Here is a 26,476-nt window from a genome sequence, read left to right as displayed (position 1 = left end):
AAAAAAAAAAAAAAAACAACCCTGCAGGCTAAGCACAGCATAACATGTGAAAACACCACATACAGTGGCTTCTACATGTAGAATTCTCCTGAAGTTCCTATTTTGTTCTTTTGTACCTTTTAAAAACAAAAATGGACAAAGTCACATAACTGCAGCAAATTCAGTTGAAGTGAAACAACTGCGTCTCTCATGGGTAAGTTGCATGTTTTCATGCTGTAGCCTCTTATTTATCTGGAATGCAGTTTGGTATGTACAAAGTTGAGATACCATATCTCAGATACTCAAGATGAGCTTCACAGGAACATACCTCTGCAATCACTGCAAATAGTACAAAGTCACCATTGGTGCACAGGCTGATACATTTTAGAGTTACCAAGCCTTTGTCAGTATGTGCAGCATCACAATTAGATAAACTGCAGAGGTCACACCCATGAACTTCTGTGACCAGGTGTCAACTTAAAACATATAGAGTTCTTCCTAGCTAACCACACGCAATTCTGTGATTGCTAGTCTGTTCACATTAGCACTTCAGCTAGGAAATTACTGAAGAGGAATGCAGATATCTTTCTCAGTAACAAATGCTCTGAAGTAGAAACTTCTTTCATTCCATGTCATTGGTCTTAGTTTTCCAGGTAACAATTTCAGATGTTATCAAGTTGCCATCTAAGTATTATGAAGGCTGGGAAACTCAATTGCCATCTGGAAAACTCCAGCTTTATATCAGTTACATATTAACTACATGAGAAGTAATATGTAATATGCAGATACCCAGGCTGGTTCACCAGGTATTGCAATATCAGGCCCAGGCAAGGGTAAAATAAACTCACTATTGCTTCTACCGCTCCATGGGAACATCAGAGGCACAAGTCTGAAAGTCATGATAGCCCTCGTGCAAACCAGTACCCATGTCCTTGTGCCATCTTGAAGTACAAGTTTAGTGCATGGACACCTGAATGAAATGGTTAAATCAGATATGACCAATTTAAGTTTTTCAACCCTTGAGTCACTTCTTGCCCTTGACAGGAACTGCAACAAGCTGTGGTATTATCATACTACTCAGTAGACTGCTCTTTACTTTCTTCTTTCAGATCATACTATAGTAGGTTTGTTAATAAGACTTATATCCCACATTTACTGAAATTGCTCTCGTTTGCCTACACTGGGTCACACTTCCTGTAGATGATTCAAAGCAAAGGTAGATGCATAGCTTTTGGATACTAGAAGGCACTGACCTAGTATAGAAGTGATCCTTCCTCTAAAGAAAGCTTAGGTACTTCTACACAGTCTCTATGTTGTTGCTTCTCTAAGTTCAACAGAGGACCAACTGTTTTATGAGTTTAATTAAACTTTGCATCTTCTCAAAATACCACCAGACAGGCTTTTATTAAAGAAATAGCATGTAAAATTTCAAAGAGAGCTACCATACAGCTAATATACAATGGGTATCAAAATAGAAGAAATCATTTTACTCGTTAGCACAAATGAATATGTCACTAAAAATGAGTTCTCCCTTATCTCAAGTTAATACTCTCAGTATAACTTACTGAACAAACACAAAGAGATGAGAGAAGAAGAGCTTCAGATGCATTTATATGAGAATAAGGTAGAAATGAATACCTAACTCATAATCAAATAATTGTTCCTAACCAGGTCTGAAAGACCAGGGTGATTGTTTGTAGCATGTACACAGAACCACAGTAAAAAAAAAAGTTAATATATATATATTTTTAAATTTAGTTGAGGGATGACTTGTTGATTCACACTCAAAGATCTCAGGAATACACATTCAGTCCAACAAAAATATAGTCTATGACACAAGAAGAGTTGTGCCTTTTCTAAATCTGTTACATCACTGTGAATTAAATACAAACACTGAATAGAAACATAACAAAAACAAGCAAAAATCAAAGCATATCCAAAAGAAAAAACAGTTGAACCTTTCTTTCATTAGAGAAGCAAAACAATTAGCACCACCTCCCTAACACAAACCCGTCACTGATATCTGCATCACACAACTTCTGAGACTGCCTGAAATCAACATTCCACCACTGCAGTGGTCCTGCCACTACAGCCTAAGGCAAACAACTTTAAGGCAAATGACTAATCCTGTCAGAGACACCAAAATGTGAAATCAAGACCAAAAGGTTTTAATTTCATCATAATTCTGCAGATTCAGCATATGTAATAAAGCAATTTAATGGACAGCCTTGAAAACAGGTACTCCTTGTTTAAACAGGGAATTAAATTATTCAGAAAAAAAACAAAGTGTGAAGTTTGAAATTTTTTGTGTCGTAGTTTTTTTTTTTGTTTTAATATTCAATTAACACAGTTCTGTAGCATTTAATTTACCATTTCTAAAAAGAAATCAAAATAAAATAACACAGATTTTTAGTTCCCCATCTACAGGTTGAAAAGATAGTAACTTAATAGTGGGACAAGAGTTATTGCCACCACTTTTCAGTCTGTCAGATAAAGTCAGGATAGGAAATCAGAAACCAAAGCATTTTCACTGAGCTGGAAGATGACAACAACCTTTCCCCTTGAAACAAGTCATTCAGAAATAGAAGCTATAGTGGACTTGTAACAACAATTTAGAAATTTTCTATAACTGATTAAAAAGGGTAACTGAAGCAGTAGTGCTTCTACTGGCTGATTTAGGGAAATATGAACCTTGAGGGGAAGAAAAGCCACACAGGCAGTAAGCTGATTTAAGCTCATTGTGGTGAAACACTTTATGACTTTGACTTCCACTAGACAATCTTTTGTGTGAGAAAACACCTCCTCAAATTCTGGGACGGCATACATTTGGGTGCTGATAAACTACATTTTTTCTATTTTCATTTATCAACTGTATAATTGTACAGCACTAGAGAGAGGACATTTTCTTCCTATTTAAAATAAGATTAAGCAAGTCTCAAATGCAATTAAAGATGAAAAAACACATTCTTTTATCCAATCTGTTCCCAAATTTATGAGAAAGTCTAAGTCAATTAAAAGTTGCAAATTAAAATACAGTCCAAGTGATTATACCGTTCCATAAATTTCTAAGGGGCAGAATTTGTTCTTACCTGTAATCACAACCTTGTCAAGGTTCTAGTTCAGTTGAAAGAATTAGTTTACATTCCTGCTGCCAAGGAGCACATAACAGAATGACTTGCAGAACCTTGAGATAACAGTATGGGACACAACATCTGCTTTATTTTGGTATTTCCTAGAAAGAAACAAAGGAAGTAGTTAGCCACTCCAGATGGTACACAACAGACTTGTACATGAATTTAGGAAAAAGCAGTATTCCTGAAAAACAGAAGAGCTTGAACTAAAGCTACGTCTGGCTGTCATAAGATCTTCCAGTGCACTCTAAACAGCATATTAAGGACTCATATCAACAACAAAAAATAAAATCAGATTTTTCTCTCCATTTTCCTTCACCAGCACAAGCTAGCACTTTAAAAGTCATCTAGCCTACTACCTGACATTTAAGTCCCTAAATTCAGTTACTGAAGGAACAGCTTTTGAATATCTGCTAACACAACTGTTATTTACTTGATTTTATTCACCTGCTTAAATGGCCGAGTAGACAGTTTGACAAAAGTGAAATCCATCAAGCATAGCACGTCTTATTTGCCAACCCTTTACTATGATTGCTTAGATGTAAAAATGCACAGTAGTTTCACAGCTGAAGCTTACTGCTTTTCTTTCAAAATATTACAGCTCCTCTAAAGAAATAATAATGATACATCTTTAAAAGTAGTTTCAATAAAACTGATCATAAATTAAACTTAAAACACAAAACTAACAGGTAACCAACAGTTCAGATGTACACACACCTGAGCATCTAATCCATCATTTTCAATAGGATGCAAATGCCCGAGTTCCTTTAAGGATCAGAGACTACATATTTAATCTCACAAACCACCCATCTTGCAGAAGTTACTGTGACAGTACATTGGTAGAAAGAACTACTGCAGGAAGAAACCTGGCTAACAGCCAGTTTTGTCTGGGGAATGAGGGAAAGGTAAGCCTTATGGTAACACTGACAATTATAAACTGATTACAGCTCTGCTGAGCTGAATGAGGCATAAAAGAGACACACTGCAGGCTTTGACTTTAAGGACACTGACTGAAGAATGGAGCTATTACAACATTTCATTATGGTATGCTTCTTCGAAACAGCAACTAGTGTTTTTCAGCCATCCAAAGTGCTTGTTTTCTTGATACTCAAAAGAAAGAAGATGCACAAAAGAAGGAATACTTTGCTAGTGTTGGAAGAACCGTAAGGTTTCGGCTAGTTCAATGCACGTAATGTCACACTGCTGCAAGCCCTATTTTCACCAGCATTTTTTCTCTAGGCACCACAACAGGGTGGCTGATTCAATGAATCAAACTAAGCCAGAAAAAGTCAATTATTTTCTGCCAGTTTAGTTCTCTAAACCATCTTAGAACATGCGTTTCAGGCAAGTGCCAGTGCCAGAAATGCAGAACTAGCAGCTGCTGTCTATGCAGATTTGTTCTGAGTACTGTGAAACTATGACTTAAACGGCATCCACTAAATCGTTAACGAACTCTGAAGAAGTGTTTTGAAAGAACTAAAGAGCAAATATTCTAAATTGCTGCACTGGATCATGCTGCAAAGGTCTTCCCCTCAGAAGTTACAAAATCCACCAGCAAAGAAAAGTTGTTATCGTACCTGACGACTTCAGAATAAAATACAAACACCACCACCAGCAGCAGGACAAAACCTCAAAAGGCACAGATTCACAAAGTTGCGGGAAACAGCGTAACTCTCTCTCCTTAAGTACACCAGCCACTGGGGCATCATCATCAAACACACAGCCACAAGGCAGCTCCCCTCATATGGAGTCCCATCTCCAGAAGATCTCCTTAACCAGGATGCTACAGGACGCTTCCACGATGAGGTGCGTGGCAATCTCAGTCCTTCTAACGCTGCTCCAGTCGCCTCTGGAATGGGCTGACTCACAGAAGCAGATGGAAATACAAGCTCTTTGCTTCCCAGAAGCAAAAGGCTTCACTCCTCCCAGTACTACTTTAAGAGCATGCGAGAACATTCATTAGACAAGGGTGACGTCTAGCCTGGAGACAGACTGCTTACATTATGACGGATTCCAAGAGAACCATTTTGAGCTAAGAGTGTCTTACCCCTGAATATGCTTCATTTCACCACGTTAAAAGTGTTTTCTCCAGATGAAAGCAACAGCCAAATGCATCGCAAGTAAATCACAGAATCATAGAATATCCCAAGTTGGAAGGGACCACGAGGATGATCAAGTCCAACTCCTGTCACTGCTAAAAAATTAAAACCAACATTCAACAACAATCATGTTAAAAAAATTCTGTAGGCAAGAACCCTGACAAATACGAAGATCCCTGCCATTATACAGAAGAATAGGCATCACATTAGTTTTTCTGATAACTACATATTAACTAAACTTGGTAGCAATGCACTGATGAACCTCAAGCTGAATCCTAGCATTACAAGAAGCAAAATCACTACATCATTTAGGTCCTTTGCAAATTTCAAGACTCTGCTCAAAGAACCACCAGAAATACATTTTTTATTCTGTTTAACAACCAGCAACAACTCTGACTCTCTAATGACAATCACATTACTGCTGCTTGAAAATATACCAGCCAATCTACTCTCTCACCACCAACAAAAACAAAGTGAAATCTCACGTGTCATATCTGACCTTATGGTATCAAATACTACCACTGCTGATATCAACCCTCCCAGCTGTGGCTCATGAAGTTAGTAAAAGGTATTACAGAAGTTCAAGATGCTAGGGGGAGAAGGAAAAGGGCAGTACTGAAAGCTCAGTGCAGATTTGCCAGTATACTGCAACTTCTTAACAGCACGTTGAAAACATACAGTAAACAAAATACTTTATCCCCCTTTTCATATAGGTATTAGGCTGCCTGATTTTACAGTAAAATAAGAACATATGCCAAGGGAGGGAACTAGTAGTGCAAGTTCACACAGTATTTCCTTGTCAATCTACAAACAAAAGCCAGGAGCAGGAGTTAACGTCTGCATAATCACTTGAGGCAAGGTACAACTTTCAATCTACAGAGGAAACTGCTCATACTCGATAATAAGAGAATGATGAATTTTCTCTGCATTTGCTGAATGATTCCTGGTTCTACACAACAACATTGTGAATCAAAGCTGAGTAAAAACTTGAACTGTTTTATTAATGCGTTAAGCAACTTAAGTGCTTTATGCAATTAAAACTAATATCTGGGTTTTGCAAAAAAGTACAGCATTATCTTTTCAATGCATTTTAGAAGTCAAGTTCCAGGGTTGTTGGTTTTTTTTTTTATTGGTTTGGTTTTTTTTTGTTTGTTTTTCACAATGCAGAAGTCTTGAAATAAATTTACTCAAGGTTCTGGTGAATATTTAGGTCAGCAGTTTGAAGTTGGCTGTTCAAAATTTTAATTGCAAGTTAATCATTTGAACCACTCTGGTCTGAATTCACACACAATTAGCACAATATATTACACTGGTCAAAAGCTCAGCAAGACTCAGTACTGCTCAGTGTTCTAGCTAGGCCCACACTTAAGTTTTACTTCAGTGGGCTCATTTACAGCATCAGAAACCTACATTGCTTTTGATACACACACAAGATAGTTACAAAAGCTATCCTGCACGTTTTTCTGCAAATTTCTGATACATATTCATATGCCAAGTCTTTCATTCCTCAATTCTCTAATTATCTTCTGGGAAAGTTTTACATCACTAAATTCACATTATGGCTACAAAGATTACTTAAGCTGCCACTGTTGCCAAGAAATATTTGCTCTCAGCAGCTCATCTCTGTTTCCATGTTAATCCCTGTTGCTCAGCCACATAGTTGGTTATGCTTCTATAAGGGAATGCCTGAAGCAGATTGTTCATCTAGTCAATGTGTAACTCAGACTGCTGAATGATACAAGCAGAAGAACAAACACTGAAAGTCATCCCTGCTAAAACTGGGAACTTGAGTACATAACCTACACTTACACCTTTGCCGGAACAGCTTTTCAAACACCCAGTTTTGGAAACACTCAGGAATAAGACCATCTAACACACTTCAGTAAAAGTACTGGAATATAAAAAGCCTTCATTGTCAAGTATTTTATATTTATCAGATTAAAGAAAACAGATGATCTTCCAGAGTTAAAAGATGTATCGCATTTATATGCTAGTAAGCTTTCATTAAAAAGCTTTAATCTACAAAAAATAACCAGAAGTAGCAGACTTGTTTGAGTCAACACATTTATTGGAGTTTCTAGGACATTCGAGAGAAGAGTTTACAGGAGTCTTTGTAGGTGTTATTGTATCCTGTATTACAGATATAGTGTAAGTTCTAGATACGCACTATGTCACCCATTGCAATTCAGGAGTAACAGACAGAAAACATGTTCGTACTGTCTCAATGTGAAGTTGAATCTATTTACTTATAATTGCAAAGGCAATTGCAAAAACGTCTGCAAACATCCGTCTTCCTGATGGGGATTCCAAACTCTGGCTCAGGCACAGCAATTTGCCCAGGCAGAGTTAAGAATCATGTTTACCCTTAGCAAAGCGTCAGTCTTTTGAACACATTGCTGCAGTGTATCCCCACGAGGCAAATTTATTACCATCTTGCTAGTTAGGTTGATAGGCAGTAATGAGTCAGTCTGAAGCTATCCATCTATTTGTTGCTTCTGCAAGCATCTGGCCTTCAGATCAATGTTTAAAAAATGCAGTCACTGCAGGTGGATCACTGCGAGTTTGTAAACATCCATCTGCTTCAAATAAGTAGGAATCACAGCCTGAGCACTGGTCAAACATTCAGAGAACAGGCGCCACACATGTCATCTGAGAGCATTACTAAGTACATCTATCCATTTAAAAGTCCTCAGGGCCCTAAATCACTCATCATTTTGTGCAAAAGTGGAATGTCACACCCATTCTAGCTACTACAGCAATATAACAAGAACACTCAGAGTTTGTCATACCTTCCCCCAGCAGAAAAGCGAGCTGTAAGTAAACTACAGCATTATTCAAATTCTGAAGTAAACTTGGGAGTAAAAACTGTTGATTATGAAACAGAAACAGCTTGGCCCTTTCTTGCTAAGCCATTCAAGAAAATATCTTAAGGCCATAAAGAATCCTTATGGAAGCAATTTTCAGAAAAAAATAATCAGAGAAGGCAACAATTTTCAGCTCAGTTGATTCTGTATCAAATACATGCATTTGGATAATAAAGAAATCCCACTGTTACAGGCTTCAAAATATGGTAGGATCGAGAGTATAGAAACCTGACATAACTGTTCTTGTCTTATTGCTAGGATTCAAAGGGTGACTTGAGCTGCAAAGCATTAAGGCGCTCTAGCTGTAAGATATAGTCAGCAAGCCTGACAGTTTTCAAAGGATTAATAACATTTCACAGGAAATGCTCACAAAGTGGAAGAACAGATTCTCTGCAGACGACTGTAGTGATTAATTCATCAATGAACAGTCTTCAGCTATGTTTAAGCCAGAAAACAGCTAGAGTGAGAAAGATCTGGAGTGAAAACTGGCTACTATAGCCATCACAGTAATAGTGAGTTAGTTATCTTCAACACCACAGCTTATATTCCTGCTGCACCTCACAGCAAAAGTTAAAACTCTGCTTTTACAGCACATCTTTCTGTGCAGATCCTGTATTTTGCACAAATATCCCATAAAGGATTCTCAGTGGCACAACAGCATCCCATTTGGTTGCTGGGGAATTAAGCCATCACAATTATAATCTTGACAGCAAACCCTGTTTTCCCCCACCTTATACATATAATACGCACAGCCTTAACTGGCTCTATGAGTACACCTGTACTTAGGAGGACTTCAAAATTCACAAGTAGAGTAAGAAACGAACAAGAAGATTGGAATATAACAATCCTTCAGTTAGCATCACATAAAGAAAATACAGCAAAAATTCACTTGTGTTGATGTGATTGACAATAAGAGAAATAAATGTATCGGATTCATAAGGGACCTTGAGTGGCTTTTTTCTTTAACACAAACAATACTGTTGGTTAGAGGGAGGACTCCCCTCTACAAGAGTGCAAATGATGTCCTTACTCTGCCCTCATCTTCACGTACAAGCAAACTAGAGCTGAGCCATCAGAGCAGCTAAGAAATAGCCTGAGTGCTTCCTGTAACAGGAACATCAGCAGAACACATTCTCTGCCACAGTACTTAACCATTTGAATCTATTTGTGGCTTCCTTCATCCCATTACCGCATCTAGGTTTATGTACAAAAGGATTTAAACGCAAAGGTCACCCAACACCATAATAAAACCACCAAAACATTCAAATCAGTAGCATACAACATTATATTAACACTTACTATGCAATACACACTTCAGTAGTTACTGCAAAGCAGAAAACTTGGAAAGAACATTCAAATACCTGTTCCATCAACTAAAAGCCCACCCACACACATTAATCTTGCAAAAGTAGTACAATCAAATTCAATACTTTAATATAGAAACCGAAGCCCTCAAGTAGGAATAAAAAAATATATTATTTTTGCACCTCAATCAGTTTTAAAGCCTCATGCTTTTTTCCCCAGACTCTTCCACACCAAGGAATTTTTAATACCTATTAGCAAAACTACTTCATTAACACTACTGCATTAGCGTAAGCAACAAAGCACTTAGAAATGTGAAGTCTACTTAAACATTTCAGATTGGTTTTTCTGCCTAGAAAGATGCTACGCTCTCTCTTCACTAAAACAGATTAAGCACTTTGCTAATTTAACCCATTTAAATGGATCATTTCAAATGAGGAACATATCAAAGCATTTTTAAGTCAGTTATAACCAAATACTTAAGAGAAGCAGCTGATTCTACAAAATATATAATGATATATTCCTATACTGCAGCATGATCATTACACTTGTAATCACAGCCTATATCCTACTCGATCCACACCACGTGTTAGGTTTTAGATCACAGATGGCTTGTCTGTGACAGAAACACAGTACTGCTCCCTGCACTTCTATATCATGCTCTACTTTTTTTTTTCTTTTTTTTCTTTTTTTAACATTAAAGGAGCTTACTAAGAAAAAAATTGAAGACTAAAAAATTACTATCTCTAGGATCTGCAGAGTTAAGCAAATTTCCATTACCTTTTTTCTGGCAGCAGTCTCCAATATCGTTGCCTGGACACATGGAATCTTTTTCAGGTGTCTGCACTGAGGCTATCTGAACTGCTTGACTTGTCATCTAAACAGAGGAGTACTTGGCAAGAAGCAGCCATTTGGCAACTCACAAGTTTAAATACTCAAATTGTTTTGTCCAATTACTACTGCAACTTCAGTTTGACAATAAAAATCAGCCTGACTGGCTTTTAATCAATACAGCTTAAATACTTCCAATTTACAAAATATTTAAATGCTGAAGTTTCAGATATATCTATTGAGACAACAACTGTTTTAATTTCGCCACTATTTAAGTACTACAAGACATGTTGAAATATACCTGCAAAAATTCAAAGGGCAATTTTAGCAATAACAATGTTAAGCCTACCATGCAAAAAGACCATGCCAGTTTAAAAAAAAAAATAAATCAGCACTAGAGATGGTGCTCAAGGGCTTACAAGCAGTCAATGCAGTTATGATAGGTCTACATAGACACGACAGGAAAAAAGATTCTGAGAAGCAAGCATGTTAATAATTCAATGCTTATTTTATGCTATTCATCAGGTCAGACATCAGTTGCAGTCAGTTCTGGATAACAGATTAAGACACCATCTCCAGTGCCACAGAAGGTTACTGCTCCTACACACTGCTGGCTGCAAGACACTTCCCTGCAGAATGTGAATGGCAATGGGTACATCATCTTCACACCACGATGCCTAAGAACACATTAACTGCAGAGAGGGTGAAGACACCCTACGTTGTCATTCTGCATATACATGCAACATGTCAAGATGTTTTAGAGCGATATAACTTGAAACTTTCAAAGCTCACATCTCAGTCTTATTACTTTGAAATATGTTAAGCTTAAACTATATGTATGCTCTACTTGGTTTAGTCCAGACAATTATACCTAATATCTATGAAAGTATATTAAAAAAATAAGCAGAGTTCACAAAGGGATACTCTTAAGTATTCAAGCCTTTGCAGAACGATGACAAAGAATTTGATGAATTTCGCAGTTTAAAAGCTAAGCAAACAAGCTTGGAGATTACGCAGGTACTTCAGTAAAAATTTTTAGAAAAAAATACACAACCATAAAGACACAACAAATTAAAAACAGTAACATGAATAGAAGTCTACTGTTTTTAATTTGTTGTGTCTTTATGGTTGTGTATTTTTGTGATCTGAGCCTTCTAGTAAGTGCTGAAGTCAGCACATTAGGTGCCAGTGTCAGTAGACCCCCACAACCCCACAAGGGCTAGCACCAGGCAACCAGCTGCCTACATTGCATTTGCACTGCAACTTCCACTTTATGGTCCCCGAAACACCTCCTATGTCCTTTTGACTCCACATGAAATTCTCCACCATCTGTTTTATGGCTGGATACCGTGCCCTTGTATTCCCCTGCTCACACAACCTGCTGTCTGCAAGGGATATTAATGTGTTTCCATTTTTCTGAAGCATTTATTCAGCTTCTCCTTTGGAAAACAGTGTATATGATCTGGTTAATAGTGTATATATTCCCTGAGTCTGGGGAATCAAGGGGAACTATAAGCTGTGCTATGGATTTCATCACTCAAAACCAAGTGAGACTCTTCACACTTCCCTTGGAGGCTGGGAACGATAGAATCATTTTATTCAATATTTTGTTAATCTGCAAATGATAGCTGAAGGCAACAGCATCACTGCTACTTAATTCTAATGACTCCTACCACTTGATTAGTGCTCAAATTTGCAGAGAGATGACAACTGCACAGGTGCTTGAAACAATGGCTTTACTGAAAGAAACACATCTACCACTCCTTTCAAAATGAAACAATCCTATCCTCTGATCCCCCAACTATTCCCTGATACTTTGAAATAGACCGGGCATGGTACTCCAGCTGTAACTACATTCAAGAGAAATTCCAACTAGATGAGCATGGGACTATAAAGTAAACCAAGTATAGTTTCTGATGTCATTTATTAAGACATTTTATCTTGTATCATGCAAATTAGTGTATCAGTTTTACAAGTATGAACATCTATGCTACTCAAAAGATACAGTAAACATTAGTTACAAGTACCAACTCGGTTAACTGTTTTAGTGAAAGAATGCAGACACAGCTAGATTATATGCACCTGATCGTAGCACACATCCAAAGAATTATGCAGCATTTAATACTTAGTAAATATTCATAATATGCTTCAGGCTAAGTACAATGCACAAGAAAGCTGACAAATGAGAAGTAGTTCCATTTCACAAGCTTTGATATTCATGCTTTTTGCCGTCTGGTCATGGGCAATTTTGAAAATCTTACCTTGAACGCAGTGCAAAAATCAAATTTCTTCCAGATCTTTGTGCTTCTGATAAAGATTCAGTTTAGAGACTCTTCCTTGTATGTTAGAGGGTGAATAAAGCAGAAGAGCCTGTAAGTCTGAAAGTAGGAAGATGGAATAATTGACCAATTTCTTTCCTAGTTCAACACATTATTCAAAAAATCCATAGCTCAAGAGCTGCTTTATAACAAGTTTTTGACTGGAATCAAGAGAACACATGAACAGCTGCAAGTGGTCAAGTTAGTCAAGAAGATCGTACTTGTTTGGGATAATGCAGCAAGAGATTACAGGAGTGCCTTTCATTTCTTCGAGACAAAAGGCATAAGGTGATATAAGCTAAACCAGTCAACGGACACTACCTGCCAAAAAATCCACTATCATTTGAACCACCATCAAAAATAGGTGCACGCAAGTCTATTTATAAATCAGGAATACAAACAACCACGTAATAGAGAAAGCCTGCACAGGGTTATGTGCATTCATGCATGTTTAAGGGGAAGAAGATATAAAAGCCTGGCATATTAATGCAACCATTTCCAAGAGTACACATAGATACTGAAGTCAAAAGAAAAGAAGGACTACCGTTGGGGTTCAAACTTAATTTCACATATAGAAAACATATCGAAGAAGCCTGTCGCTGGCTACTAGTTTTTTATAAAAGCAAAATGCTATTAAGAAAGAAGCAGAGTTGCTTTTCTCACAAACTCAAGAGCCAGGCTATTCAAAGTTAAACCGACCATGCCTAGGTATACTAGTATATAACTTCAGTAGCTTGGGTCCAGCTGAAGCCTTCCATTTTCAAATTATCCACATACAGCATTTAGTTGACAGTTTCTTTCTATAAGCCTGGGCAAAGAGGGAACTGAATCAATATTAGCAAAATTGTTGTTTCTTTCTTCCACAAGAAACTTCAAGCAGCAAACGTTCCACATATTGCTTAGCTTTACTTCAAGGCTCAGAAAAATGGACAAAGGCAAGTGAGAGAGAAAATGTATCAGCCACTATAAAGTTCTAGAACAACTTGAACAAGAGTATTTTTTGTTTCTTTCTTAGGTGAAATGACATTACTTAAAGAATGCACTTTGTCTACTCAATGCATACCCAACAGTTAGAGATAACAAGTAACTACTGATTAATTTCAGAAAGAGTGAACACGAATAATTGATCATACTCAAACTATTTTATTTAGCAGCACTAGAAATATATGCTTCCAAATGAAACTGAAGTCTCAGCTAGAAGTGGTACTTCACAGAAATTTGAGTAGGAAGGGACCTAGGAAGTCTTCCAGGTAAATCACCTTCTCAAAGTGCAGTTAAAGCTGAGTTCCATCCTAGTTGCTTAAGGCTTTATCTACTCAGGTCTTGAAAATCTCCACAAGGGCAACGTCATTCTCAGTTTATGACCCTGTCTCATTTTCCCATTGTGCTTCTCGGTAAAGAGATCAGCTCCGTTTTTCTTGGTATCAAGCTTTGGAAATCCCAAAAGGTTGCCACTGTTCCAAGGTTACAAATGCAGCTTAGGAACATATGGAAAAAACACCAGGTAAAGAGGAACAAAGCTGCCAGTTTTCATCCCTGTCTGACCTGCATTTAGCCTAATGTTCAGCACATGCAGCTCGTTCTTAACAGAGGTAGAACCCAGCCAGCCTTCAGCCTGCTTCCCATTCTAGAACCAGGACTTGGCACATGTCTTAGGCTCTTAGAGACCCACTCTTCCAGGCTGCATATCTCTAGATGGGCACTCAGCCTTTGAGCTGCCTTGCTTCATGTCCACCACAAACCTGTTGAAGGTCCATCCCACTTCCTCATTGATAACAACATCAAGAAGTGCAAGTCACCACACGTCACTGACAAACTCCACTCATACCTGGCATCCAGGCAGAGCATGAATGATTAACTGATACCCTTTGAACACGAATTTGTCCAGTCATCCCTCCATTCAGACTACAAATAGGAGTTTTATGCTGTAGGATATGGTGTAAAGTCTTGCTACACCAAAGTAAGACATGTCCATTGCTGTCCCCTTTTTCGAAGATCTAGTCATTTCATCACAGAAGGCAGCCTAACTGGTCAGGTAATGATTTTTCCATGATAAATCCACACCAGCAACTCCAGTTACTACTTTCAAGGGCATAGAAGTGGTTTACTATAGCTTGACAAACTACTAATTTATAATGTTATCAAAATAAAGGAGTATTTAACATTTTTAGCATATGGAAGGGAAAGCTTTTTTACATAACACAGAAATGATGTTTGAAGAAATTAATCTCTAAGCTTAAACAATTAGCACAATTCAAATGTTCCACAGTCTAAATGTAAGAGCTCAGTGCAAAGAGATAGGCACATTTCAACAAACTGAACACAGTCACCAAGCAATGAAGTTTCCGGCCACTTCTCAAGGTATCTGGCAACAAGACAATAACAGCAGAGGTTATAAGAGGAAAAAGTTGGTATTTGTAATTCCACTGAAAATTCATAACAGAAATCGATGACAGAAGAAGGGAAGAACAAGAGGAGCTGCAAAGAACAGTAAGTGGTCAAGAAAACTTAAGTATGGTTTATTACAAATATTAGGAAGAATATCTGAAATTCAGATTGCTTACATCCTTTCAGATTATTTGGATTTCTTCCATAACACATTGAAAGCAAATTCATTTCACTGTGACCTCTGAACTTGAACAAACTCAGGAACTTCTGGAAACAAGCAGTCAGTGCCTGACAAGTAACCACACACTGCAATCAATACCAGGTCTGACAGTACCCAAGTTCCACCCAAAATACTTCAGCTCCTCTGCAGTTTCCCAAACCTTTCACTGAAAGCATGGAGCAGATAATAAGCTCCAGCTCCACATTAAGCAGTGTACAATACCACTACCACAGTGGATGAGCAGAAGCAATTCTCTTATCCCCCAGGGAAATTTGCAAACATGACAGAAGACAAAGAAAAACAGCTCAACTCCCTCGGGAACTTTTTTGTGGAACCCCTCACCACGGTCTCTGCTATGTAAAGTTTTGGTTCCTGCTGTGTTCTCACGCGCCTACGGAATAAAGATATTCTCATCAGCAAGCGCTGATATTTAATTAAACAGGAATGACCACCACAAAAGAGTCATGTCATCAGCTGCAGCACACTATGCATTTGGGGAAAATCCAGAAAAGCATTCATAATTTAGTTATAATAAATGTTTTAACATTAAATATTGATGGCAAGTTCTTTTACTTTTCTTTTACTTTAGGATTACAATACAGCTGGTGATGCTGCTAACACTGTCACAGTTGACATGATTTCCAGTACTGCCTTTTCTTCACATTCTTAAACTAAATTTAAACTAATCTTTGAAAAGGATGATATAACCCTACACTATTTTCTATCTGGACTTCTTCAGCAGATCAGAGTAATAGCCACGGGACAGCAAATACTACTTTGAACTGTCAAGAATGCATCAGCAGTAACATTTCAATCAGATTTACAACTTTCACCGTTAAAACAGGTTATGAGGTATTGAACAGTACCCAAACCATTGTACTTAGGCAGTGTTCTAAGCATACCTTAAGAGAAACTCCTCTGAAATATCTCAGGGTGCAGGCTCGCAACAAGCTGGCTAAGTTAAATTGATAGTAGTAAATTGACAGGTAGCTCCTGCTACCTGTACTCTTCTACTCCAACCTTTGCTGTAGCAACTGTATCCTCATGTAGCAAGCAGCTTCAAGAAGCTCAACTGAAAGAAAATTACGCCAAGTAAGAGATAAGCTTCCAAAATTTTACAACCACTGTTTTCAACGGCTGCAAAGTAGTAATAACTGCCTGGCTGACAAGAGAGCAGATGTATCTAATGCCCCGCACTGCCACTGAGGTAACAAAACATTCACTAACTACAAGAAACTCGTAATAAACAAGACAGATTTGATTGAATTACATACAAGCTATTTCTCTAATTGCACTGGGTTTACTTTTGTCCCGTCCATAGCATTACAAAAGCACTATACTTGTCTAGTGCAAACAAGCTTGATTGCTTTTTCCCATTTAATGAAAAAGAGGCAAGAAATAATTTCAGCTTTTTTTTTCCCTCTGAACACCACAGTTCAATCCAAGTACATTCCTTCAGTCTCTGAAACACCTTCTAAGAACTTTTGCTTCCTCAAAAGGAGATTTAAGTCCATCAGTTCCACAACACCTCACATACAAAATAAGAAAAGATTTCATCCTGTATTAAGTTTTTCTCCACCTGCAGGACTTGGGTTTATGTTTGTTTTTAAACACTATTCAAGGTGAAAAAACTTTGGAAAAAAGCAGCACAGATTGAAGCTTCCAGCCCTGCTCCCAGTCCCTTTTCAATAAGGAATACAATGGGGGAGAAAAAAAAAAAGGAGCTCAAAGAAACCATGCTGACAATGATAAGGAGAGAGACTGAAAACTAAATACAAAGCAGCTCCTCAAAGCAGCAGTGCACAAGTCAGCAGTCAATTTCCACTTGCTAGTTTTTACCCACGCTGGTATTAAAGACTCATAGCACCGCCACAAAGCAAATAACTCCAGTAAGCACTAAAACTTGGTAATAAAATCTTGCCTATCTGACAGTAAAAATTCTTCACACGATGAAAAGACAGGCATACAACACAGCCCAGGGTTAAGGTGTTAATGAAGAACACTTCTCAATGGATAGTGCTCTGCCTATCCAAGCGTCCTCTACGTTTTCAGTAGACTTATGTTTCTTTGGAAAGCAGTTTCATTTACTTCTGCACTAAAAGCACTTATTGCTTTTCAATTCTTCTCCTGCTTGGTGTTAGTTTCTCTCATTTGGCAACAGCGTCATGCTTTGACCCTAGGAAAGGAAAGGATAAACAAGTGGAATCAATTGACAGTTCTAAGGTTGGAGCAGAAACTACAGGGCAGAAGAAAGCTTGCTCATAGGTGGCTCAAGTTCACTGACTCCTTATGTACTAGTAACAGCTTAGGGTGATCATTAAAAAGGAAAGTAGCAGAGAAGAACAATAGAGATTCCAATAGAGCATACTAGGACCATTACTTCAAGAAATAAGACAACCCATGACAGACCTGAGCTGTCACACCTGCTTCCTATGCAAGTCTTCTGCTTTAACCAGACTCCTGATAAACTGACAAGACTTATGGAAAAGGGACAATATGTTAAGACACATTAAGACATCTTCCACATTAGTTCCATCTTCTCTGTAGAACTGACAACATAACCAGGCTTCATATCTGAACAAATCTCTCTCTCTCAAATTATTTCAGTTCTGGAACTACTATCCCATGCCACTGCTTAAACAAAACATTTGCCTGTTAACCCTGAACAGAACAATTAACATTGGTGGGGGAAGAAAAAAGTCAAGCAGTAACTGATCAGTGCTCTTTCTAGATGGAGCCCTACTTTCTCCTGCACATATACAGAAATATGGAAAAAAATTAGAGTCAAAAACAGCTGTGAATATGAAGTATTTTTGAAGGACAGTATTTTCCAGGAATAAATTAATACAGGGTTTCAAAAATACAGTTTCAGAACACTTCTCCGATTACATTTTTCTAAGCATGGTAAATTTTCCCTGTCATGGACAACAATAGCACAATTTTAGTTCAGGAATCCTAAACAACACTGCAATTTCATTTCTTCCCCTCTGGCTCCTTAAGTAAGCCTCACTTCAATGACCATCAGAAAAAAGTCATCAGAAGATGTTTTGACAATCTCTAATCTCATCCCTTCTCCTGCAAAACTCAAGATATTCTAAGTTAACACCATTTCTTCTTTCTTAAAAATAATAATAATAATAAAATTATGTATATACATACACACATACACACACACACACACACACACACACACTGAAAGAGTGGTCAAAAACACATAGTAAATGGTTATGGTTAACAACAACTACTATTTTGAGATCATTAAGTATTTCAGAGCTGTTCTTCTCTGGCCTACAGATGGTGAGGTTTGTTTAACTTACAAGCCATCCTATTGGATTCAGTTACAAACTAGATATTGGCATTCAACACAGGAGTTGCCTGCATCACATTTTACTCTTACGTAGTGAAAAACAAAACTAAAAATCTAAAGCCAAATGAAAACAAGACCCCACATATCAAAGCATAGATATGGCTCAGCATGAAGCATACCAAACAGAAAGCAGAAGTCAAATAAACTGTATCGTTTCACTATGATATAAAAGTAGGAAAAGAAAGTCATTACTATGGCAAAGTTCTAACAACGCTTTTTTTTTTCCTGCCTAACACACAAGTTAAATTATTACTTCAGAAAAAACATTACACTATAGCTTTTACCATTCCTCAAAAACTGACAAGCTCTCAGATTTGCCTGCAGAGGAGACTGCACAGCTATTTGACTCTATCAAATACTGTGAAACGTTCTCATTTCTGTACCACTTAAATTGCTTTCAGTTTCTTTACATTGTAAGAGACATCCAAAAGAAGGGTTGGTTGGAAAATGTCTCACAAAGCAAGCTATTGCTCCTATTAAAGCACCCTCATGACAATGCCATTGAATCTTTATGTCCTCTTTAACAACAATTCAATTACGGTGTGCTTGTAGAAGATTTCTGAAATAAACTTCACCAAAAAACAATATTAGTTCTAGCTATTGCTTTCACAAGATCATGTGCGTTTTGGTTACATACAGGAGTACTACTTGTCATGTTATACCCACAATCAAGTGCTATGTTGTATCCCTCTGAGTAACGTAATTAGACCTACCTCAGACCTCAAGTGTTTCCACCACTCCAAGCCATCAGTAAGGGAACCAGAAGATGGTGACAAACCCACACCAAGTATGGGATATTTTATCATCATCATCAGTAAAACAAAGATGATTTTGTTTCTTCAAAAAACAAACAAACAAAAAAACACTAAAAAAATGCATCAAAAATTTTTTTTCAGAGAAAAGAAAAAATTGAAACAAAGTTCATTCCTATGATGTGTCTCCAGGAAAAAATGTAAAGACAAAGAAACATAACATCACCCAAGTACAATAGTACTCATCTGACAAGTTTCAAAGCACGTTAGAGTTTCAGCAGCTTTTCAAGGCTACAAGAGCGATAACAAATCAAAGTCCCTTCTAAATACTCATCTACTACTCTCAAAATCAAAACTAGCAGTACTCCAGGCATCAATACTCTGCTCATTTTAAAAAAAAACTCATTCACAGCCCAAAACTACTTTACTTACCAGGGGATATTACCAGTCTCCAGTTTCATAGAAATCACTACAAATGACCACAATATACATCTGGGAAAATTTATATCTATCCATTTGGGGCCCATTTAATATGTATGTTGAGTGCCCTCAGTAACTGTATCTGTCCTGTAGAGAAGAGATTTTAGAAAAGTTGCCACTGTTAGGAGCTCCATTTCCTACCTCTATATAGGTAACCTGAAACACTGGAGGGAGAGAATAAAGTAATTTTTAACTCTTATGGAAGAAATACAAATCATTGCTAAATATAAAAAGGCTTTAGATAAAGCAAGAGTTACCATGAAAAGATCAAATACGACCACAGAAAACCGAACTCCAGTTCCCCTCCCTCAGCAGTTTGCACAAACTCACCACAATTCATAAGTTAACACAAGTGTAAATACTTCAACAAATAATCATGTTCTGTGAGTTTTGTGGTAATAAATAGCTGGATCAAGTACAGACATTCCATCCAAACTAGCGCCTCTTGAGAACAAGTATTACAGGAGCTCAGCTTTGTTACCGGTAGCACCTTGCCGTGCACGACACATATATTACACGTGCCCCAAACACACAAAAATACTTTCAGAGCTGACTTGCAATTTTACACTCAGAAAAAAATCCGACCACAAGACACCAAGCCACAGGAAGCCAATCTTCACAGACACTCATTTCATTCTTGATTAACTCAAGTAAAGCCACGAAAGAACTGCTTTCCAGTACAGCTGTTTTAATACTAGTAATTTTAACACTAAATCTCAGCTCTAGGGACAATAATTTGGGAACAAAGATTCAGATACCTTTTAAGATAGATAAAATGCCTTACTTAGAGAGCATCCAGGCCTGACAACAGCACTCAAGAGGCACAAGAATGTAGGATGTAGACCTACGCACTGCACAACACCCTCTGCAGTGCTCTACGATGCTTCAAGACTCAATCAGAACATCTGCATTAGCATTTTCATTTGGACCAGTAGTGCACTTTCAAGGAAATCTGAGTCATCCCATTAGCTGTGCTTTATTCATGCCCTCTGAGTAGTTTCCAAGCATGTGATCTGGACATCTCTGACATTTACCTTGACTAAAACTCCTGGAGAACACCTAATACTCAGCACTATTTGGGGTGGACTCAAAACCAGACTACAACTGGTCTAAAATACAACCACACAAATTACATATATGGTATATTACATATACCAGGTCCACGTAACTTACCGTTCCACTCTACAGATCACCTTCAATTACAGCATATTCCTTGATGATACAAATACAAGCAATATGGCAGATATTGCCCATTCATCCAAGAGACCTTCAAGCAGCAGTAACTTGTCCTGAGCCACCAACACATCACCTCGTTAGGCCTAAGGTAGCTGCACTGAGGATTTGAGCCATTCTTCTGCAGTAACCAGACCACAGGTGTTTCAGCATTCATCCACTCTTGCTTCCACTCCCTTGCAGTTACAATCATCAAAATCTGATGGGATACACCTAGGAAAGTTTTCCCATTAAACCTAAAAACCTCAAAATCTACACATTCCATGCATCACCTACATCTACTGTAACATACAACCTTTTAAGAAACACTGAAAACACAATTCAATAACCCACATCAGTGGCTCTACTCGAGCTCAGGGTAGAGAACAAAGCACATGCTCCAGAATGCTTTACATTACTTGTGCATCAATTTAAACAACACACTTGCCCAGAAAAAAAAGTTGCCCTGGTTTCAGAATAAGCTGAGAGTGTATATTAATAGTACTGTGTATATTAAAGGATTATCATAATTGCTATTTATTTCAGTTTTCCGCTTGGATCCATTATCAATTCTTTACAGGTAGGTTCTGTCATTTAAGATGTTTCTCTCTAGTCAGCAACTTTTCTTTTGCCACACAAGATTTTATATACAAGGTTGTGAGTTTTAAGCAATACTTGGCTTTGATAAGACAGGAGAACTGGTGAGAACAGGCCAAAGCAATATTGTATGAACCACACACGACGATTATAGAAATAACAATAAAACATTACCTCTTCTACTAAGTAAATCATCGTCTTATTTCTTTACCTCCTTGATGAAGTGTCACATTCTAACAACGCAGAACCACGTTTGCCCTACATTCAGTAAAGGTCAACTTCCTGCACTGGAGTTACTGAAATACTGAAGGTGATATTTTGTCTTAACATACACTAATCCCCTGGAAACCACCAAGACGGACTGCTACTTTCCTCTGTTACCTAATAGGAAGTTTGTGGTCATTAACTTGTCATTACCAAACACACCAAAGAGCCATCTCAAGCTCTCCAATAGCCTGGTCTGAAACATCCTTAAGTGAATAGGCTATTTTCCTGAGCTGAATTCTGGTTAAGCCTCCCAGGAATAGATTTCAGCACCTGGGTACATCGTTCACATGAAAGAAAGCTCAGTGAAAAGATTATTTTCCATCAAAAAAGCTGAGAACCTACACCAGACAGTGATGTAGTAACATCATAAAACCATGAGCTGAATGAATATTACTGAGAAAGTAATGGTGCATAGGGGAGCAGTAGGGGGCAATTTATTTTTCATAGCAGAACAACACCTGGGCCTGAAAACCTCCCTCAATTTGTTGAAATGGCTGCAGTAGCTGAGATAAGGAGGGGGACTTTTATCAATATCTACACTAAAAACATCTTTCTGCCTTGTATCCCAATGTAAATTCTCCCAAAAGCCAGAAGACTAACTTAAACTACACTCATTAGCAACTCTTCTGTTTCACCATACCAATAACAGTTCAAGAAATGAAGATTAATACTAAACTGCAAGAGGTTATTTCCAGCTCACGCAAAACTTCTCAGACTAGTTTTCTTGGCAGCAATAATTAATTCTTAAGAATTTATGTTTGGCATTAGCACATGGTGCTACTCGGGTACATTCCACAAACGCTGTAGGTCCCATACACTCTTCAACTCACAACACTTACATGCATGGTTGAAACTCCCACACTAGAAGCAATCAATCTTAGACAGATTCACCAAATTTTAGCTTGTTTGACTCAATGCTAGTTTGACTCCCATGCTAGATATCTGCCTGAGCCTGAAAGATATTAGGCAAATGGCTAAGGATAGATAGCAAGGCTAGCTATCATAGAAAAACAGTTTGCGTTGGTTTTGGAAGCACAGCATCCTTACTCTTGCATCAAACATCTGTTTTTCACTGTCCATACAAATAATTCCTTTTCTCCACACTATTATAGCCTGATGTTAGTTGATACTCTTTTTTTGAATTAAGAACCTGTAATACCTTGTTCACATACTGCAGTTAAACTCCCTGAAGACTACGTGCATACTAGATAGACTGAAAGCCAGTGCTAAACCACTCCTGAAATTTCATAAAACATCTCTCACATCATACCACAAGCAATTAAAACAGGACAAAAATGTGACAGTTCACACCCTGTACATACATAAGCCAAATCTTGCAGATAATCAAGCATAAATAACTGAAGCACAGAATGAAGGTGAAAAACATGGAAATAGCATAGGTTGCAAGAACTTCAACAGTTTTTCAAGAAATCAGCATTGCTTTTCTCCAATTTGCTGAGAAAAATCAATACTCAGATCAAAGCAGTTGGGGTGCCCAAATGTCCCAGATCTGATGGATGCATCTTTATCCTCAGAGAGGCAAAGAGAAACTGGAATGCAGCAGTGAATTCAGAGATTGTTCAACGAGGTGGTAGAAAATGAAAGAAGTATAGATAAAAATTAGAGCATACAAGGTGATAGAGATGGTCAATATTAGAGGAAAAAAATGGACACAGAGATACGCATGACCTATTAATAACTCTTCACAATTCACACTCTGAGTCTAGAACTTGAATTGTTTTACCAAAGCCTCCCCATTGACATGGGGAACACTGTGCTCACAAAAACCAGCAGCTAGTTGTCTCCCAGTGCCGATTGGAAAAGAGCAGCTATTTACACTGTGCTAAGCCAGGAACAGGCCTATGTGACATTTCTATGCATTCCTAATATAACTATGATCCACAATGCTACCACGCAGTAAACCTGAATTTTCAGATTGAAAGAGGATGAAAACTGATCCAAAAAATGATATTCATGATTATAATACAAATATTTCAAATACTGTTGCATTTTTTATTTTTAAATCCAATATTAGAAGTGAATTAGTACAACAGGGGACAGACTAAAAGAAAAAAGCAGGGAGTTAATATTTAAGAAATATTAACTACACTCAATCACCCGCCCTGAGAATGGCAGTCCTTTACATCCAGCAGCTTATTCCACTGATTCCACAAGCTTTAACTTAAATCGTGATAGGTTTATATTTATGTAAGGTGCAGTCTCAAGCTTAATAGAACAAGTCAGAAGCACATACAAGCAATCACCTTTGAAACATCTACGTGAACCAGCATCCAGTGGTAATTCCACACCAGCAATGAGAAAACACCCTAGATAACCCATGGTAAGTACAAGTGAGACTTCTTTTTCTCCACCTTCTGCCTTTTTACTTGACCACCTCACAGCTATTGCAATAAAAATAAATTAGATTCTACACATGGCTTTCAATCACTTTGCCCTTCAAAAAAAAGTCAGACACCGACCTCCTTCCTTTCTCTTTTGCCCTTTGCAGCCAATACAAGTGTCCCCGACTTATTAACACCCAAAATTCCTCCAAGACTTCCAACTGCACCCTTTAAACATGTAAGGCATCCAGTTGTCAGCCTCACACTACATACAGCCCTTTCCATACTATGTTAATTCAGAATCCCCATTTATTGATGCTATGCACCATAATTAAACCACATATCCCATAACACAACTTCCTCCAAGCATCTATACAGAACATGAGATGAGGTGCCATGTAAACAAATAATTCATACTACCACAAACCTACAGAACATGGGATACACAAATGCAATTCTTCTCTATTTCCACCCGAGCCAAACAACTTCCCACTGTAAATCATCATTCCACAGATCTCAGGCCCTCAAATGTTTAGGCACTAAGCCTTCTCCAAACCTTACAGCCAGTACTTTTGACACAAAGTCAACGTAAGTATAAAGGTTTATGTAACGCACAAGCACAGACAGCCTAGCCTTAGTCCACATGCATGGAACTTGTCTGTACCACAGTGCTTTTAGTTAGCAGCTCATCGGCCAAGACTGTTACAAGCATTTGTTCAGCAAAAGTTTACACTAAGCTAATGGACAATTTACCTACTGAGACAAACAGAACAAAATAAAGCAGTGGAAAAAAAAAAAAAAAAAGGGTTTACTTGAAGAGAAACCTCGTGACCATTTGGTAGACTCCCTTAACCCTGCAATACCAACTCATCTTCATTTCTTTTAGTTTCCACTGGCTGTCACAACTATACTGCAATCCTCTGCACAGAGGGGAGGCCGGACCACCCACCACCTGCTACCTGCCCAGGACACAGCCAGAACTCCAATCAATGTCCCCCGCCATTTTAGCTTTTCACATTCACAGTAATAAAAGCCTGCCTCTCTCTCCACACAGACTATAGTTCCAACTAACTCAGCAACAGGAAAATTCCAGTTTCCCTTTTGTACCAATAGCATTCCCCCGATATGTGCACAATACCTAACATAACCTTCACTCTGTAGATGCACAATCCCCACCAACTCATCCAATCCCCTCTTTCCTCAACAAAACCTTGCAAAGACTCTGATGTTCATTTCTACTTTTAAGTATATGGCCAAATCCCCTCAAGTCTTCATAATCTACAGTAATCCCAAATAATTTACCCACAAGAAGAGTGCACTGATGCCCTTACAGACAGAAACACATACTGCCTGACTCCTGTCACAAATACAGGTCCCTATGTTTCCATAGTCTCTACTAGCACACGCATAGGCTCTTCTCCAAACAACACCACAGTGTCCTCAACACGTAGCAACTGCCACAGGATTTCCACTTTGAATTCCAGAGCTTTAACACGCAGTATCCAGGCCTTCCATGTCACTGCAGGTATGACAGCAACTCACAGCTCCTGACATGTTCCCAGGACAAAGACCATGCTGCCCGCCATCCCAGCCTGCCTCACCACACTAGCAGCAAGGCTTTCCCAGCTGCTGACAGCCAGACATCCCAGAGCCGTCACTTCATGCACCAGGCAAACCAACTTGCATGCAGTTAAGACCATGCGTGTCTACCTGTCCACATACCAGCTTGTAATACACATGAAGGTCTGACACACTGTGGCTTACCACGCCAGCCACCAAAGGAAACAAGTTCAGAACCCTGTAGGAACCTGTTGTATCTGTGCATCAGCTTACCACCCGAAGTTGCCCTCCTCCACAGTGTTCAGAGGACACGCAACTTATCCCTTTACCTCTCACACCCTACACAGGACCGTCCACCTATCGCCGCTAGATTTATAAGCCTTCACATACCACTGTTCCTAAACACGTGTGGTTTCACCCACCATCTGCATCTCCCAAGTATAAACACAGCTATAAACATGCCCCTCAGCCTACCCCACACACAGCTGCCTCCAGTCCATCAGAATGACTCCCACTCTCCGCCTAGCCATAACATGCAGCTAAGCCATACCCACATCCATACACGGCGGCCCCAAACCGCTCGATCTCCCAGCCACAACAGGAGGATCTCCAACTTCTTCCCCTTCCCCACGACCCTCGCAGCAGCGCTGCCTCCGGAGGCGTGCCGGCAGCTCCTCCACGCAGTCCTCGCTCCCCGCGGCTCCCGAGTCTAAAGCCAGCTGCCCGCTCCGACCCGAGGCCTGCACTACCGCCCCCGGGCAGACACC

At 38.6% G+C, this 26,476-nt stretch overlaps 1 protein-coding gene across 3 annotated transcripts in view; it reads right to left on the bottom strand.

Moving 5' to 3' along the window:
* The window catches only part of PPM1B (protein phosphatase, Mg2+/Mn2+ dependent 1B), a 42,350-nt gene extending 29,766 nt beyond the window's left edge, over positions 1–12,584 (bottom strand). For 2 of the 3 annotated variants that reach the window (XM_010706774.1, XM_003203900.3), the window contains exons 1-2: positions 12,468–12,584; positions 3,069–3,211 (exon numbers count right to left, since the gene is read on the bottom strand). The gene's annotated coding sequence lies outside the window, so the exon portion shown is untranslated. Of the gene's footprint in view, positions 1–3,068; positions 3,212–5,157; positions 5,305–12,467 lie in introns of those variants that run through there. The other variant, XM_010706773.2, reaches the window with a different exon arrangement.
* Positions 12,585–26,476: the final 13,892 nt, after the last annotated feature.

The sequence above is a fragment of the Meleagris gallopavo genome, chromosome 2 (genome assembly GCF_000146605.3).
Source record: "Meleagris gallopavo isolate NT-WF06-2002-E0010 breed Aviagen turkey brand Nicholas breeding stock chromosome 2, Turkey_5.1, whole genome shotgun sequence".
NCBI lineage: Eukaryota > Metazoa > Chordata > Aves > Galliformes > Phasianidae > Meleagris > Meleagris gallopavo.
This window is presented reverse-complemented; position numbering and strand designations above follow the sequence as displayed.